The following is a 16,882-nucleotide window of genomic DNA, read 5'->3' as shown; positions in this document are numbered from 1 at the left end:
AAATGGAACAAGATGTTTCAATTATTAATGCAGATAGGAAATGCGTGCTTTTTTGTTCAAAATATTAATTTAGATTATATATTTTCAAATATACAATTCAGTATTATCCACTATGGTCACCATGCTGTACACTACATCCCAGAACTTATTTATTTTATAACTGGAAGTTTGTACCTTTTGACCCCCACCCATTTCACCCTCCCCCCACCTCTGGCAACCACCAATGTGCTCTCTGTATCCATGAGTTTAAATAAACATTTTAAATACAGACAATATTAAAACAAGAGGAATTTAAAATGTTTAACGAATCTATGGAACAGAAAAGGAACGCTTTTTAAGAGCCAAAGGGATGAAATGAATTACAAAGAAAAATATTAATAGCTTTGATTATCTGAAAAATTCTGAAATTATATCCATTAAAAGATAAACTTATCCAAAGTTTAAAAGCAAGAAGAAGAAGGAGGAGCATAGACTTACCATAAATATAGCAAAAAAATGGCCAATATCTTTAAATTATGATTAGCTCATACAAATGGATATGGAAAACATTCAGTTCTAAATCGATAAAGGAGGAAAGGACCAAAAGAGATTACGCATCAAGAAAATTTAGCTGATTAACAAGTATATGGTGAAGTAGTCAATTTTACTACTAAGAAATTGCATTTGTATATTTAAACAATATTCTAGCCTTTTTGTCTACCATCTTAGCTGATCATTTATAAAAGAATGGATCTCCTCACTACTGACAAATATTCTAAGAGAGAAGCAGTCTCACACATTTCTGGTGGCAAGGTAGGTTGGGAAGACCCTTTTAAAAGACAGTCTGGTAAAATGTATCTAAAGCCTTGCACTGGACAGATCATGAAGTCTCATAGTGTCTGCTAGGTACACAGTTTCCTTTAAGAAAGATGGCAGTGGGCTTGTAGAGAGACCAGTCTTGTTATACTGGACATGTGTGACTGAACCAGAGCATCTAATAGTAGATGGTGAGTAAATGAACAAATTAGATCTTTCCTGCTTTGGGCTGAGAAGGTCGGGATAAAGGGAGAGCATGGGAGAATTGCTAGCATCAACACCTCAAAAGGGAAGGAGATACTAGAATAGCAAAAACCTGGGGCAAAAACACAGCAGCATCCTTTAATAAACTCCTGTTACTTAAGGTTACTTATATATTTTATGATTCCAAAACTTGAAAGACATTAACCCCTAAACCAGTTCAAGAAGGAATAGACCCTTAGCATGTCTTTACTGGGATAATTCTGCCTTGGCCCAGACAGGTGGATTACTGCTCTGGGCCAAATGTCTCATAAGACTCCACACTTTGGATTACTTTTCTTGAAATTTTCTAAGTCACAACTCAGTGTGTAGGACTGGCCACTATTGGCAATGTTATCCTGAATAAGATGCCCTGAGCCTAGATCAGAACCCATGTGGATCTTGGTCCCTGTTTCTTCTTTTTGGGAGTGTTCTTTGATCCTCTGTCCTATTGCGGGGTTGACAAGATGTCCCAGGAGCTCCCCAGCTCTCTCTCTCTCCACACACACACACACACACACACACACACACACACAAGAAACATGCCCCATGCTCCTTGGCTTTTATGTATGGGGCTTCGTGGGTCCCCATGGTTGGGTTCCAGTTCCAGGCGGCAGCCTGGCAACCAGATCACTTCTGCTGAATGGGGCATGTTGCTTTTGTAGAATCACAAATTGGATAACCTGAATGGTACCAACATGCTAATCTGGGGTAACTCACTCAGAATGGAGAAATTTTATGTGCATTTGACTGGATAATAAACAAATTTAAGCATTATTTCTCAACACATTTAAAATATTTATGGGAAGATCACTATACCTCACATGTGCCCATGAATTTTGTAAAACATTTCATTTTTTATATTTTTCTAATTGGATTTATTAAGTGATTCATGAATGGGGCAGCATTCCATCTAGCAAGTAGAGGGGAGCTCCTGCCAACATTTTAAATCAATTTTTTTTTTAAATAGTGTAGGGTCCCACAAAAAATATTAACTAGAGCCTCATATACCCTAGGTGTGCCCCTGAGATAATGTAGGGAGACATAAGACATTTGCCTAATCTGATTTGGAAAGTGAACAGTCCAAGCTTTCAGGTGATAAATGGTTACCACTTCTGATTCTTGTGATTCAGACATGATAGTTACTAAAGAGCTTGGAGTCTTGTAACTTTAGAGTGATTTCAAGGGGTGAAGCCATGCAGGAAAAATAGATCTCTGATCTCTCTTACGATCTAAGTAAAATAGAAAGCAGCCAATTAAGTACACTAGCATACATGGTGGCCCTTGCAAGGTATGTTGTGGAAAAAATAGATCCTAGTTCCAAAGTAATTGACCAGGAGGAGATAGAACTCCAGTGCTTGTCTGCATCACTGCAGCCAGAAGTCCCTGCTGCTTGTAGCCTTCGGTTTGAGACTACTGAAAACTAGCTGCGGAAACGGATCTGTTTACGAATTGTGGGATTTCCAGAATGCCAGAGACTCTATGATTAAATAGGGTCTTTACTTATAAAATAAGTCAGGCTTATAGGTACGCCCTGGCTTAGCTAAAGGCAGGCAGCAAGAAGGGTAAAATTTAAATTGTGTTATTGGTTACAATTAGGATAGGAGGAACTAGGGCTGGCAGCTAGTAAGTAACAGAAGCCAAACGGCCAAATGGTCATGGAAATCCCAGAGTAAAGGTGTTCAGGGTACATGTTTGTTCAAAAATAAAGAGCAAATTGAGAGACAATATTGACAAAATGCACGACAATGAGTTAATGATCTTTACATAAAGCACTCATATGATCAATGGGAAAAGTCTTTTTTTTTTTTAAAGATTTTATTTATTTATTTGAGAGAGAGAGAGAATGAGAGATAGAAAGCATGAGAGGGAAGAGGGTCAGAGGGAGAAGCAGACTCCCCGCTGAGCAGGAAGCCCGATGCGGGACTCGATCCCCGGACTTCAGGATCATGACCTGAGCCGAAGGCAGTCGCTTAACCAACTGAGCCACCCAGGCGCCAATGGGAAAAATCTTTACAAGAGCGAAATTAGAAAATTCACTGGTGAAATGAAAATAAAAAGTTCTGAATAGGAAACAAAACTCCAGGGACTCCTGGGTGGCTCAGTCGGTTAAGCATCTGCCTTGGGCTCAGGTCATGATCCCGGGCTCCTGGGATCGAGTCCCTCCTCAGTGGGGAGCCCGATCCTCCCTCTGCCTGCTCTGCCTGCAGCTCCCCCTGCTTGTTCTCTCTCTCTCTCCCTCTGACAAAATAAATAAATAAAATCTTAAAAACAAAACAAAACAAAACTCCACCCCTAGTAAGAGAAACTAAAAACTCCTATTAAGAATCCACAAAGAATAACAACAAGACACAATAAACTTTGGTTGAGATTGACAAAGGATACGGAGAACAACAAGCAGTTTCCAGCTTGGGGACACAATGTGATATTATAGAGGATCAGCTAAATGGAGGGAATTCTAGCAGGAAATGTGAACACCGACTCTGGAGAGACGATGCCTAGAGATGTGAATGTGGGATTGGAAAGAATCACCACACCTTGCTTCAAACAGTTACCAATCAAGTGATTGGCCAGAGTTCAAGATAATTACTCTGCCCAGGAGGGTATTTGTTTCTGTTTTGGTTTTTCTCTAAGCAGGCTTTCCACCAGGGACTGTTGAAGTCTAAAGACAAACTCTTTGTGACTTCAGAGAAATATATATACCTGAAGTTGGTTCTCCTACTTTGATGTAATTACCTCATACAGAATGGGTAGGTGGAATGATATTGGCAGAAAGTCCTACAAGATCATTTGGGATTTTTCCCAACACATTCATGTTTTGAAGTAATAAGCATAAACTCTCAAATTAAGGAAAAGGGCTCTAGCAACGTCTGAAAACCACAAGAAAAATGCTGAAAATCTACACAAGTGCACTAAAATTAGTGCAGGTGGTAGCTGATTTACTGGCATCACAAAGCACTGGGTTCTCCATACGTTAAGCTATCTGGCAAGGCTGTGATTATAGATGGAGAAGCTGCAAAAATATTTCTCCATACTAAAACAATGGTTAAGGAAGACAGCTATCACCTGGATCAGATTTTAAATTTATATGAAAGTCGTCTCTTAATAGAGAATTAAATGTCCTCCAAGACTATATCTTGAATGAGGAAGCATAAGCTTTAGGCTTAAGGCTATAGTGGATTTACTTTGATCCTAGGTACAAATACTGTTTAGAGATTTATCTGCCATAATAATACTATAAGGATTGTTATTGCTTTTGCTAGTGCTCTAGTTACAAAGTTCCACAGGTCTTTTGGGCTTTTGAGTGATTTTTTCCCCCAATCTTATCTTATTTGTAAGCAGTATTATCTGTAGTGCTTGATTTTGTAGAAACCAGGCTTTTTTGGGACTGTGTATATAGTCTTACAACAAAAACAAAACACACACACTCACACACACACACACACGAAAAGTTTCAGAAATTAAGGGAACTTCCTCTAATATGAATGTCTTGTCACCAAAGTATCTAGCTAAACATTAGGCAGTGAACTAAATTGAAATTCAAGGTATGTCTACCTCAGAATGCAGGAGACTCTTCCAACATGATAGAAATGGCCACAGTTGATGGAAATTTCACAAATTAAGGGAGAGACTGAGGAGTCAAAACTCAAGATTGCAGACTCTCACTGCTCTATCCACTTGGCATACTGAATATTCAAACCAACCTATTCTGTTCTCCGTCTCAGGTGCTCAGCAAAAGGTCAAAGGGCCCCAAGGAGAGAAGTAAGGGACACATGAGATTCCACCACACAGTAACTGGGCACATAGCAGATTTGGATAGAGCCTTCCCTATATTAGTTCTCAACAGTGATTCATTTGAGCCAGCTTTCCAATATGATTGCAGGAGGTGATTATAGGACTGTCTCAAGGAAACTCCAACAGGGAGAAGACAGGCTTTAGAAGCAAATGAAATGAACTGCAACCATGGATTCCAATACCACATCTCTTTCCCTCTCTCTCTTCTATTTGCTCTTTTCTACATGTTATGCATCTCTTTTTCTTTTTATAATGTAAAAAAAAAAAAATGTCAACCACACACTAGGGGAAAAAGTAAAGCCAGAAATTTCCAAAGTTAATTAGCTCCTGGAGGATGGGAGCAAAAATGGATAGCTTCATTACCTTTCATAGGACGAATGTATAGGACACACTACTTTGTCTGCCAAAACCCCTGCTGTTTTGAAAATCACATTCTCTCCCCTGACTACCTACCCACATGATTATGGCAGGAACAGTCACTGCATTAAATGTCACCTCACTGATTGGTCTCCAAGAACGTATCTGATCAAGCAAATCCAGCGGCCCTTTCCAAAGGATTTTGTGGGAGGAATCTTGAGAGAGATAAGCCAATATCTCTCAGATGGCTAAAACTGGAAGAAGTAAAATTTGAAAGCTCTTTTCTGTCATATGGTAAGGAAGACATTCAACTGATTCACAGAGAAAGCAGAATAAAATAGACGTGCCAATGGCTTTGAAATTCCTAGTTCTGGTAGCTCCTGAAGACTGCTTGTGTATATTCTTCTCCTTCCTATGGCATGAGCAATGAAATCTTTGTAGAACTTCACCAGATACCACAAAAGCTTTCTGGAAAATTTCCATTTTTATATAAAACAATTTGGCTTAGATTACAATAACTTGCCAAAAAGATTTGGCAACTAAATAGGGAACAATAGCACTGGGAACAGTATTGCTGGATTGTATAGTAAATCTATGTTTAACTCCACAAGAAACTAAAATTCTTTTCCAAAGTGGCTGCATTTCAAATTTCCATTAGCAATGTATGAGAATTTCTCTTATTCTATATCCTCATCCATATTTGTTATTTTCTGTGGTTTTTAACATTTTATTGATTCTAGTAGATGTATGGTGCCTCTCATTATAGTTTTAATTTACATTTTTCTGAGGCTAAAAACTCTGAGCAAATTTCATTGTGCTTATTAGCCACTTATATTTTTTTTGTGGCATATCTTCTCAAATATTTTACCACTTTAAAAAAAGCTCGGTTGTCTTCCTATTATAGATCTTTAAGAGTTCTTCATGTAATCTAGACAAAAGTCATTTATCAGATGCATGTATTGGAAAATGTTTTCTCCCAACTTTGGCTTGCCTTTTCATTTCTTAATGTGTATTTTGAAGAACACAAGTTCTTAATTTTTATGAAATCAGTTTCATCAACATATCATGTTTTCTGATTTTAATCCACCCAAAGTCAGAAAGGTTTGAAAGCGGTTGGTTCCTGCTGTGTTATAACGATAGCAACTGGTAGCTACGTCAGCCCCCCGAACTCTGAACTCTCTTCAACTCACTACCCTCAGTACCATGGGTATGCTCTATTTGGGAATCTCTCCTTCTGCTCTGGAATGTGTCCTTCTTCAAAATTTGATTGTAGAACTAACTTCATCTGTTTTTCTTCTTTCAGGAGTCCGACTCATGGGCGGCCTGTTGCCCAATATGTGGATTTACCATTCTGCTGGCCAGCTCTATTTTTTTTATTTGACAAAACCTGTTTTGACTTCTCCAGTGACAGTTAGGCTGTTGGTTTTCACAGGTACCATGGTTGCGAGGCTGCTGATTCTCAAGACTGCCATGGAACTGGAAAGAACAAGCAAGGTAAACTGCCACACAGCCCACTGTTCTTACCGAGATTCAATTTATCTTGAATAAGTGCTCCTTGGGTTGTCACAAGTCTTTGGTTAATTTCCAGAGGACTGAAAAGTTTTATGTATTTATATTTTTGCCTGCATTCTCACTGTTTTTGTGAAGGAGGAAATTTTCAGAGGTCATTAGCACTCCAGAAGTGCTTCTGTCAATAAGACATCTTGGTACTTAGACCATCTCACTATAAAAGTCTCCGGGCATAAAGCCCATAGGTCCCCAAAAATGGGAAATAGATCCCACCGGTCCTTCACCAGAGTACTGTAGTGGTTTCTCCAGGATCTGCTTTCATTATGAAATGAAATAGCAGGTGGGAATGAAGACCATCCTTTGTAAGGAGTTGATAGATTTTAATGGCATACCTTCCCTCAACCATGAATCTCTTGTAAATGGGAACCAAACGTTGGATGCCTACTGATGGGCAAAAGACTGCCACATCACATCTCAGTTTCAAAGTCTGCACCACACATTCCAAGGCTTTCCATCCTCCAATTCTCCGGAATAAATCTCCAACTTTATTAAATTGATGCCTTCTGGACATTGTAGAATTTATTGATCCAATCCCTTCCGGAAAGGTCTCGGAATGAGGAGATGCTCATGTGTGATAAACATTAAAATCAAATATATTGCTTGAGGTAATTTCAGTCTTTGTGTTTAGACATTTCCATTCACCTGACCAAAAAGAAACCCAGTCAGAAGTGGTATTTTCCCTGGGTAGAAATAAACAGTGGGACCTGTGTGTAGTGACTGATTTGTCTCTGCCTTACCCCTAAGTGCATGCATTTTCAGTTTGTTCCTCACTAAAATTTTCATTAGAGGAGACACTTCACTAACATTTCCCACATGCTTTGACATTTTTTTTTTTTTTTGAGGAAAATGTTTCATTCTATTAGATTAATTCTACCCTAAGGTATTTGCATAAGTGGTGTGGGTCTGGCCTTTGACGTTATCTTCCTGAATGATCTCTGATTGCTCACTCAGGCATATCAGAGACACACGGTCTCATTGAATCTTGTGCTATCTTTACCAAATCAAATCTGTAAAGTTCACTTGTAATTTAATGTATTGTTTTTGAGTCATCTTGACATTTTGACTTCATAAGTGTAAACTGAAAACTACATTTACTGGAAATTTGTTTTTAAAAATAAAACAACATATGCCAGATCCCTGATCTACAGATGCTTTATAAAATTAGGCAATGTTTATGATGAGGTAATGCTCCCAAAAGAAAATTTTTAAGAAGAAATTTATATCAATTATTTCTAAAGCACATAAAGGAACTACACTACTTTCAAGAGTGGAATATACAAGGAATGGCGTAAATTATTAGGATAGAATCCAGTTGTTTTTTTTTTTTTTTAAGGGAGACCAAGAGCATAATCAAATGATAAAAGAGTGACAATGTTTAGCACTGCTGAAAGAACTGGAAGAAAAGCTTTTTTATTTCAAAGTTATAAATATTGTTAATAAAGAAGCTTTGTGATAGAGTGAGCCTATATTAAAAATCAATGTCTATTGGTTATAATTAATAGAACCTTTGAATATTTTATATTAAATGGTATCTTATTTTATAGTAATATCAGAAGTTGAAATTTTCCTGGAGAATAATTGTTATTAGTGACCTGAATAGACTAGAGTTAACCCTCGATGCTGAATGGAATCCCAGCAGCATCAATCCTAACACTTCATTTTTATTTGCCATTTAGCTGAACCCATGCATGTTGGTGTTTAGAGGTGAAGGCAACGGCTAAACACAGATGAAGAGGAACATGGAGTATGTTTCCATCACACCTTCTGAGGTTGAGAAGTTTTGGCAGTTATAAAAGGTATTTTGGGGAAGGGGATAAGTGGGGGATTTGAATCTAGACTAGGTTTTAGGTGATATTGGGAGATTATAATGACTTTATGAAAAATGCTATGTGATTATGTAGAAATAGGTCCTTATTTTCAGAGACACATGCTAAAATCTATAGGGGTGAGATATTGCTAATTGTTATTTACTCTAAAGTACTGTAGCAGAAAAAAAGTTAAAGAAGCAAATACAGCGCAATATTAACAACTTTAAAATCTAGATGATAAGCATATGAAGGTTCATGATGCCATTTTCTCAACCTCTGTATGTTTGGAAGTTTTGTTTTGTTTTTTGTTTTTGCTTTTTTTTTTTAAGGTTTTATTTATTTATTTATTTGAGAGAGAGAGTGAGCAGAAGGGAGAGGGAAGGAGAATCTGAGGTAGACTCTGTGGTCAGTGCAGAGCCTGATGCCGGGCTCGATCCCACAACCAAAAGACCATGACCTGAGTCGAAACTAAGTGTCAGATGTTTAACCAACTGAGCCACCCAGGTGCCCCTGTTTGGAAGTTTTAATAATAAAGATGTTTAAAATGTTTTGGAGCTAAAAAAATAAAATGAAGTTCTTGCCACTGAGTTTTAGCAACCACCAAGGGGACACATGGATTAGCAAAAGTATTATTACTTGTTTCTGTCTTCCAAATTTTCTAAAGTCTTATAAACTTTAAACTATAAGTCAGAGTTACTTAATTGCTTGCTTTGAAAGACCTTGAATATGAAGAAATACAACAGTTAAAAAAACCTTTTTTTCCTTCTTCTTCCTATCTTTATGTCCACCTCTTTGCATTGTTATATAACACTTATTAAAGGACTTCTAAACAAGAAAATGTAAATAAGAAATAGACGATAAAGCTAGGAAGAAATAAAGTGGAGCCAGTAATCATGTTACTGCTCAAAAACACAGTCTTACAGTCCAAACACAGATGAGCCAAAGGCCACAGATTGGACTTTTAGCTTTCTAGCCGTAAATTTTTAAAAAGGACCATGAGCGGATGTATTATTCAGAGTGCTCCTAAGATAAAGGCACATCATTCATCCAGGCAAAGCAAAGCAATTTCTGATTTTAAGTTCTAATAATCATTCGTTTGAAGCTTATCCTGAACAGGATCCCGTATGATGTAATGAACAAAACCCGAAATAACTGCCTTAGGATAGCTAGAGCAAGGAGTTTTATGGGGATGTGTCTTAATTCAGGCAGGTGTCATCATCACAAAAGGAAATTAATGAAAATAAACCTATTAGGGCAAATGGCACAGTATCTTCAAGGTAAACCACACTTCCATGGGCCTGGAAGGAGATTTTTGATGTATCTTGAATAGACCTTGTTAACCAGTTTCAAGAACCCAAAGGGAGTTGACAGATGAACTTTGAAGAAAGAGTTCTAGGAATCCTATAAATTCTATACATTAGCAGGCATTTATAACATGGATGTATTTTTCTGAGGACAGGGTTTGTATCTCTTATCAGAAGGGTATTTGCTTCAGAGAAAACTGAGAACCACTGATTCATAGAAATGAAAAGACTGCTCATCCGTTATGAATATCTTTTTCTTAATGAGCTTTCCAAAAATATATATGATAATGAGTTTTGGGGTTATGTTCTCTACCCACTTCTCAGAATGAAAAAAATCTGTCCACTAAAGAAAGAAAATGTATGCTCTGGGTCAGCTTACCAGAGGAGGCTTGACCTCCTGTCATGAAAGTTAAGGTACTGATTTAGGACTAATTGGTAGAAAAACCTACTTCATATATGCTTAGAGATGAGCCCAGGATATATTCTCTAGGTAAGATAAAGATTTTTACAGAAAATAATTTGGGGTGTGTTTCAAATAAAATTTAAAAAATAACTTCATGTAGTATGTTAAAGTTTAACATGAGCATTTTAAAAGCAGGTGTAGCCAAAAGCTTATCTAGACCATTACAAAAGAGAAGCTGAATAAATCACCCAAAGGCTGTCTAGCTTTAAGCAAAGCAATTTCCTGGAACATGCTAATATAAATTGCTTGCAAAATGTACTCCTCTGTAACTGAATAAGATACCTTGCTGAATATGGTTGTTAGCTATAAATGAATTAAAAGTTTTCCTTCTGGCAACAAGGAGTCAGGCCAAAAGTTTCTTAAGGTCTTAGGTAGATCATAAGCATACAAATTTATTATACCTCTGTGTGTGTGTGTGTGTGTATTTACATATGAATTAAGATTTCATATCTATATATTATAGATTAAGAAAAATATATTAAGTGTATATATGTATGTATGTAAATTTACACATGTATGTAAATGGTGGAGCTTGCATTCAAACCAAGGCAGTGTGACTCCAGCATGTATGCCTTAGCCATTGAGCAAGACTACCTCCATGTGAATAACACAATTCATATTACTTGCTAATAAAAGAATGTTGCCTTTTCACTGTCTGTAAAGAGATTTAATCAAGGAACAATGCATCTATTTCACTCAAAATACTATTCAGTCATTAAAGAGGAAGTAAACATAAAAAAATTGCTATTATTTTCTCCTGGAGATAATTAACTGCTCTGTCAAGACCATTTGTAGAGTGAACATTTTGTTTAAAGTTTTGCAATTGAGAGAAATCTAGAACAGCTAATGTAATAGCTGGATGTCTTCTTTCAGTAGGCTACGGTCTAAGCATAGGAAGTATTGCTTCATTTGTACATAATTAAGAGAGTCCACTTAAATGGTTTATTCTTCTCACTCTCGAATTTCTCCAGCCAGTTTCATGACTGTTTACACAAGTTCACACAACAATAATACTACAAGGACTTTATCCCAATAAAATGATTTAGGGAAAGCAAAAAGCTATACTCATGGACAGATCCAGTCTATCTTTATAATCAAATATAAGAAAACATCAGGGGGAGGGAGGACCCCAGAAGTCTCATATTAAGGGGGATAAAGGCAGCTATATCAACACAATGGAATATTATTAAAAATATAAGTAATTATAAAAATTTTATAAAATCATGGAAAATGTCTAAGTATTGAGAAAAGATAGCAAATACTAATTTATAAATACACATTTAACATCTATTATAATTTTAACAATAAAAAATATAAACTGGTAAAAGGAAATGTGAAAAATGGAATTACAGTGTAATGGAATTATACACATTTTATTATCCTTTCCTTAATATTGTGATTTTTTTTTCCTTTCTGATTAACATTTGAAAGTTCCTTGACAGGTTTCTGGGTTTTCATTAGATGTCTTTTGAAGTTTCACTAGTTACTGGGGCACCTGGGTGGCTCAGTTAGGTGTCTGCCTTTGGCTCAGGTCATGATCCTGGGGTCCTGGGATCGGGTTCCCTGCTCAGTGGGGCGCCTGCTTCTCCCTCTCCTTCTGCCTGTCCCTCTGCCTGCCACTCTGCCTATTTATGCTCTCTCTGTCAAAAAACAAAAAACCAAAAAAACCTTTAAAAAAACAAACAAAACAAGGATGCCTGGGTTGCTCAGTTGGTTAAGTGTCAGACTCTTGATCTGTTGGGCTCTGAGCTCAGTGGGGCATCTACTTAAGATTCTCTCTCTCCAAGAGATAGTCCTAGATGGCAGAAGAGTAGGAGACCTCAGTTTCATCTGGTCCCAGGAATTCAGCTAGATAGCTATTAAATCATTCTGAACATCTGTGAACTCAGCCAGAGATCTAAGAAAACAATACCTGCAACTCTACAAATAAAAAAGTGACCACTTACTGCAAGGTAGGAGGTGCGGAGAAGTGAATCCAAGGCGATATATTGGAAGATAAACCACAAGGGGAGGGAGCCTCCATAAGCCGGCTACCAGAATGTGCTACAGCAGTGGAAGGCAAATCAGGACTTCTGGAAGTCTGCTCAGGTGAGGGATGTCCCTGCCTGAAAGACTCTCAGGTTGCAAAGCTGGGTGGAATCCTAGCTAGGACAGTGTGGTCTCAGGATTCCCAGGGTCACAGGAAGACCGGGGATGCCTGAGCGTGGCAGAGTTCCCAGGCATTGGAGCAGGGAAACCAGCTGCAATCAGCGAGCCCAGGAGTGGGGTCTCAGCTCGGGGTTTCCATAAACTGTGAACCGTGGCACAGTTGGGTGACTGCTCTCCGAGCACGGGCCTGCCAAGTGGCCAATCTGCCTTGAGATCCTCCTCCCCCCCCCCCCCCCCCCCCCCCCCCGGCTTCCTCCCCGTGGGTGTGCACTGCAGGGGTCTGTAGTGTTTACAGACTTGAAACAGGGTCACATACCTGAGATAGAAACCCTCAGTCACAGGCTGGGTGAGCCCAGAGTGGGGACAGAGACTAGGGAGACAGGAGGGATTGATTGCTTTTCCCTGAGGGTGCACTGAGGAGAGGAGTCCTGAGGTTTCCGCTCAGGAACCAGAGATTGGGAGGCTGCCATTTTCATTCTCATCCTCTAAAGCTGTGCGAAAAGCCTTCAGGGAATAAGAGATACAGAGAGCAAAACCAAGCAGCTTACTTAGGCTGGCCCCTGGCAAGGGTGGTGCAATTCCACCTGGGGCAAAGACACCCGAGAATCACTGCAACAGGCCCCTCCCCCAGAAGATCAGCAAGAACGTCCAGCCAAGACCAAGTTTACCAATCAATAAGAACTGCAGAACTCCAGTGCTAGGGGAAAGTAGTATATAGAATTCATGGTTCTTTTCCCACAATTCTTTAGTCTTTCAACTAATTTTTTTTCTCTTTCCTTTTTCAGCCAATTTCTTATCAACTCTTTTTACGATTGTTTTTACTTTTTATTTTTACAGTTACATTCTATCTTTTCATTGTATTTAATTTTATTTTAGTATAAATATAAGTTTTTCTTTCTTTACAATTTTGGGATGCAGTTTCTTCTAACAAACAGACCAAAATACACCCAGAATCTAGTGTATGGCTCTGTTCTCTTCACCCATCTGATCATATTCTCTCCCTTTTTTTTCTTCTTTTTCTTTTTAAAGAAAATTAAGCCTTTCTTAATTTTCATCTTTACAGTTACATTTTATCTTTTCATTGTATTTAATTTTATTTTTGTATATATATGTTTTTCTTTCTTTACAATTTTGGGATGTACTTTCTTTTAACAAACTGACCAAAATACACTCAGGATATAGTGTATTGCTCTGTCCTATTCACCTGTTTATATTCCTTCTTTTTATTTTCCTTTTTTTGTTGTTTTTTAATTTTCATTTTTACAGTTACATTCTATCCTTTCATTGTATTTTATTTTATTTTTGTACATATATAAGTTTTTCTTTCCTTACAATTTTGGGATCTAGTTTTCTAAGAAACAGAACCAAATTCACATAGGATCCAGTGTACTGTTCTGTTCTGTTCACCTGTCTGATTATATTCTCTCTTTTTTTAATTTTTATATAATATTTTTCATTTTTGTGTCTCTTCTGATTCATTTAGTGTACATTTCTCTGGGGTTGTTGTTGCCATTTTAGTATTTTGTTCTCTTGTTCATCTATTCTTCTTTGGACAGAATGACAAGATGGAAAAACTCACCTCAAAAAAGAGGCATTACTGACTGCCAGGTACCTAACCAGTATGGATGTAAGTAAGATATTGGAACTAGAGTTCAGAAGAACAATTATGAAGATACTAGCTGGACTTGAAAAAAGCACAGAAGACACTAGAGAATCCCTTTCTGGAGAAATAAAAAGAACTAAAATCTAATCAAGTCAAAATCAAAAAAGCTATTAATGAGATGCAATAAAAAATGGTGGCTCTAACTGCAAGGAAAAATGAGGCAGAAGAGAGAATTAGTGACATAGAAAACAAAATGATGGAGAATAAAGAAGCTGAGAAAAAGAGAGGTAAACAACTACTGGATCATGAGGGGAGAATGAAACAGATGGATGAAAACCATAAAGCAAAATAACATTAGAATAATTGGGATCCCAGAAGAAGATGGGGGGGGTCAGAGGGTATATTAGAGCAAATTATAGCAGAGGACTTCCCTAATCTGGGGAAGGTATAAAATAGCTACTAAAAAGGCTCAGGTTTTTTGATTTTCTCCTATTTAAAAAACAAAAAATAACCATCCCTCTATATTCACATTTCTCTTGAACTATTGTCATGTCTCTCCTGCAGGACAAAATCAAACTCCCTTGAAAGCTTTCTTTTCAATTTCTCCACTTCCTCACCTCCCAGAAGCTACTGTGGTTTGACTTCAGCCCCTACAGTGCCACCAAAATGAGTCTTGCCAAAGATACTTCATGCTCATCAAATCCAGGGATACTCTTCAGTGATGACCTTTCTCATGCCGCAGAGATCTGATTGGCCATTCTTCCCTCCCTTAATTTCTCCCCTCTGCTTCCTCCGAACCATTCTGCAATTCTCCTACTTCTGTGCTGTTCTTTCTCAGTCCTATTTAAGTATTTTCCTTCTGTCCATGTCTTAAACATTGGTACTCCCCTACAAAGTCTGTTCTATGCTCTTCTAAATCTACACTCTCTTCCTGAGCAGGCTGTGCTACTCGTTTGACTTCTACTATGATATCAATGCTGATGATTCTCAAATCAGTATCTCCAGTTGAGATTATTTTCCTGGACTTTAGGCCCTCATAGCTACTGCCTTTTAAATATCTGCCATGGGATGGCTCATACATGCCTCAAATTCAACCTCTCCAAAACATCATCTCTTTAAAATCTGTTCCCTTTCCTGGATTTCTCATTTTCCACCAAAGGACAAATGATTAATATCCTAATTCATTGAGGTTCTCAACATTTCCTATATATTCCATTTCCTATATGTTCCCAACATTTCCTATATAGTCCTGTGTATTTCTAGTTACTTTAATTTTTTAAATGATATTTTCAACCCTTCTCTCTCACAAAACTGTCTTTTATCATAAAAATATTATACTTCTGCCTGCCCTCAAATTAAGATCTCACCTTCTCTTTTCCATAGAAGCCATAAAATGTAATTTGCTCAACTTCCTACTAATACATTCTCACATCTACATCAAACCTTTTCTCCTTCTCTTCAGGTGCCATGGAATAGGCCTTAATGACTTCTCAGAAACCTGGTGCTATTGTTTAGCCTACTCCCCTGTCCTGAGACTTCAACATTTTGCTTTCCACTGGCTTCTTTCCATCATCACTAAAACATATGTAAGCCACTTCACCATGAAAATTCTCCCCTTTTCAATTACTAGGCTGTCTTCCTCCTCCCTTTTCAAGCCAGATTTTTTAATAGAGTTTCTGGCTTCTTTTACTTTTTTCTGACATTTGAATCTGGATTTCTCTCTCCCCATTTCATCAATATTGTTTTTGCTGAGAACCCCATGCCAAATAATTTTATGTAAAGTTTAAATTAGCATCTTACTTAAACCCTCAGAAAGATTCACTACTACTGATCACCTTAAAAAAGGAGTTTCTATTTACTTTTAAAACCCCTATTCTTTGGATTTATCCTGTACTACCCAGTCTTCTTTTCACTTGTCCTTCTAAACCCAGTGGTAAATCATGGAATACTGTAGGGTTTTGTTCTGATCTTTCTTGTATCTCTCTATAATTTGTCTTTAGGCAATACAACGTAGCCCTGTGGTTTCCTTTACCTTAGTCAAGCTGGTGAATCTAATATATTTCTTTTTCTTATTTTTAAAGATTTATTTATTTATTTATTTATTTATAGAGCACAGGCAGGCCTGAGCTGGGGGAGGGGCAGAGGGAGAGGGAGAGAGAATCTCAGGCATACTCTGTGGTGAGGGCGTGGAGCCCAATGCGGAGCTTGATCTCAAGATCACGACCTGAGCCGAAACCAAGAACCCAGAACTCAGATGCCCAACTGAGCCACCCAGGTGCCCAAATCTGATATATTTCTTACTCTTAGATTTCTCTTGAACTCCCAAGTCATATGTGTCTCCATCACCTCTCCATTTACATTAGGGATTTAGAGCTCCTTAAACTGAACATTAAGGACTTAATTTATAATCTTCATTCTCCTCACCTAACTGTACCAATAATTAGTCTGTTTCTTCTCCCCTATATCTTATTCAAGTGGAAGCTATCAACACCTACCCAGTTCAAGCTAGAAATCTAAGAAAAATCTCAGTCTTCTCTTTCACATCTCCCATTTCCAAAGAGTCCCTAAGTAACCCATCCACTGCTACCAGTTTAGGACAAACCACTATTATATTTTCACTTGTACCACCTCTTAACTAGTTGCTTTAATAAAAATTGCTGGGAAAACCCAGCTGGGGGCCCATGATACCCTGTTAAGCAACTTTCACCTACATGTACTCACTACCACCCAAAACTATTGTCTTGAAATATTCCTTCATTGTTTTAGATGATTATTAAATACTCAAATCTTATAGCCATTA

This window comes from Zalophus californianus, chromosome 7, assembly GCF_009762305.2.
Source record: "Zalophus californianus isolate mZalCal1 chromosome 7, mZalCal1.pri.v2, whole genome shotgun sequence".
Lineage (NCBI taxonomy): Eukaryota > Metazoa > Chordata > Mammalia > Carnivora > Otariidae > Zalophus > Zalophus californianus.
Note: the sequence above shows the minus strand (reverse complement) of the source record.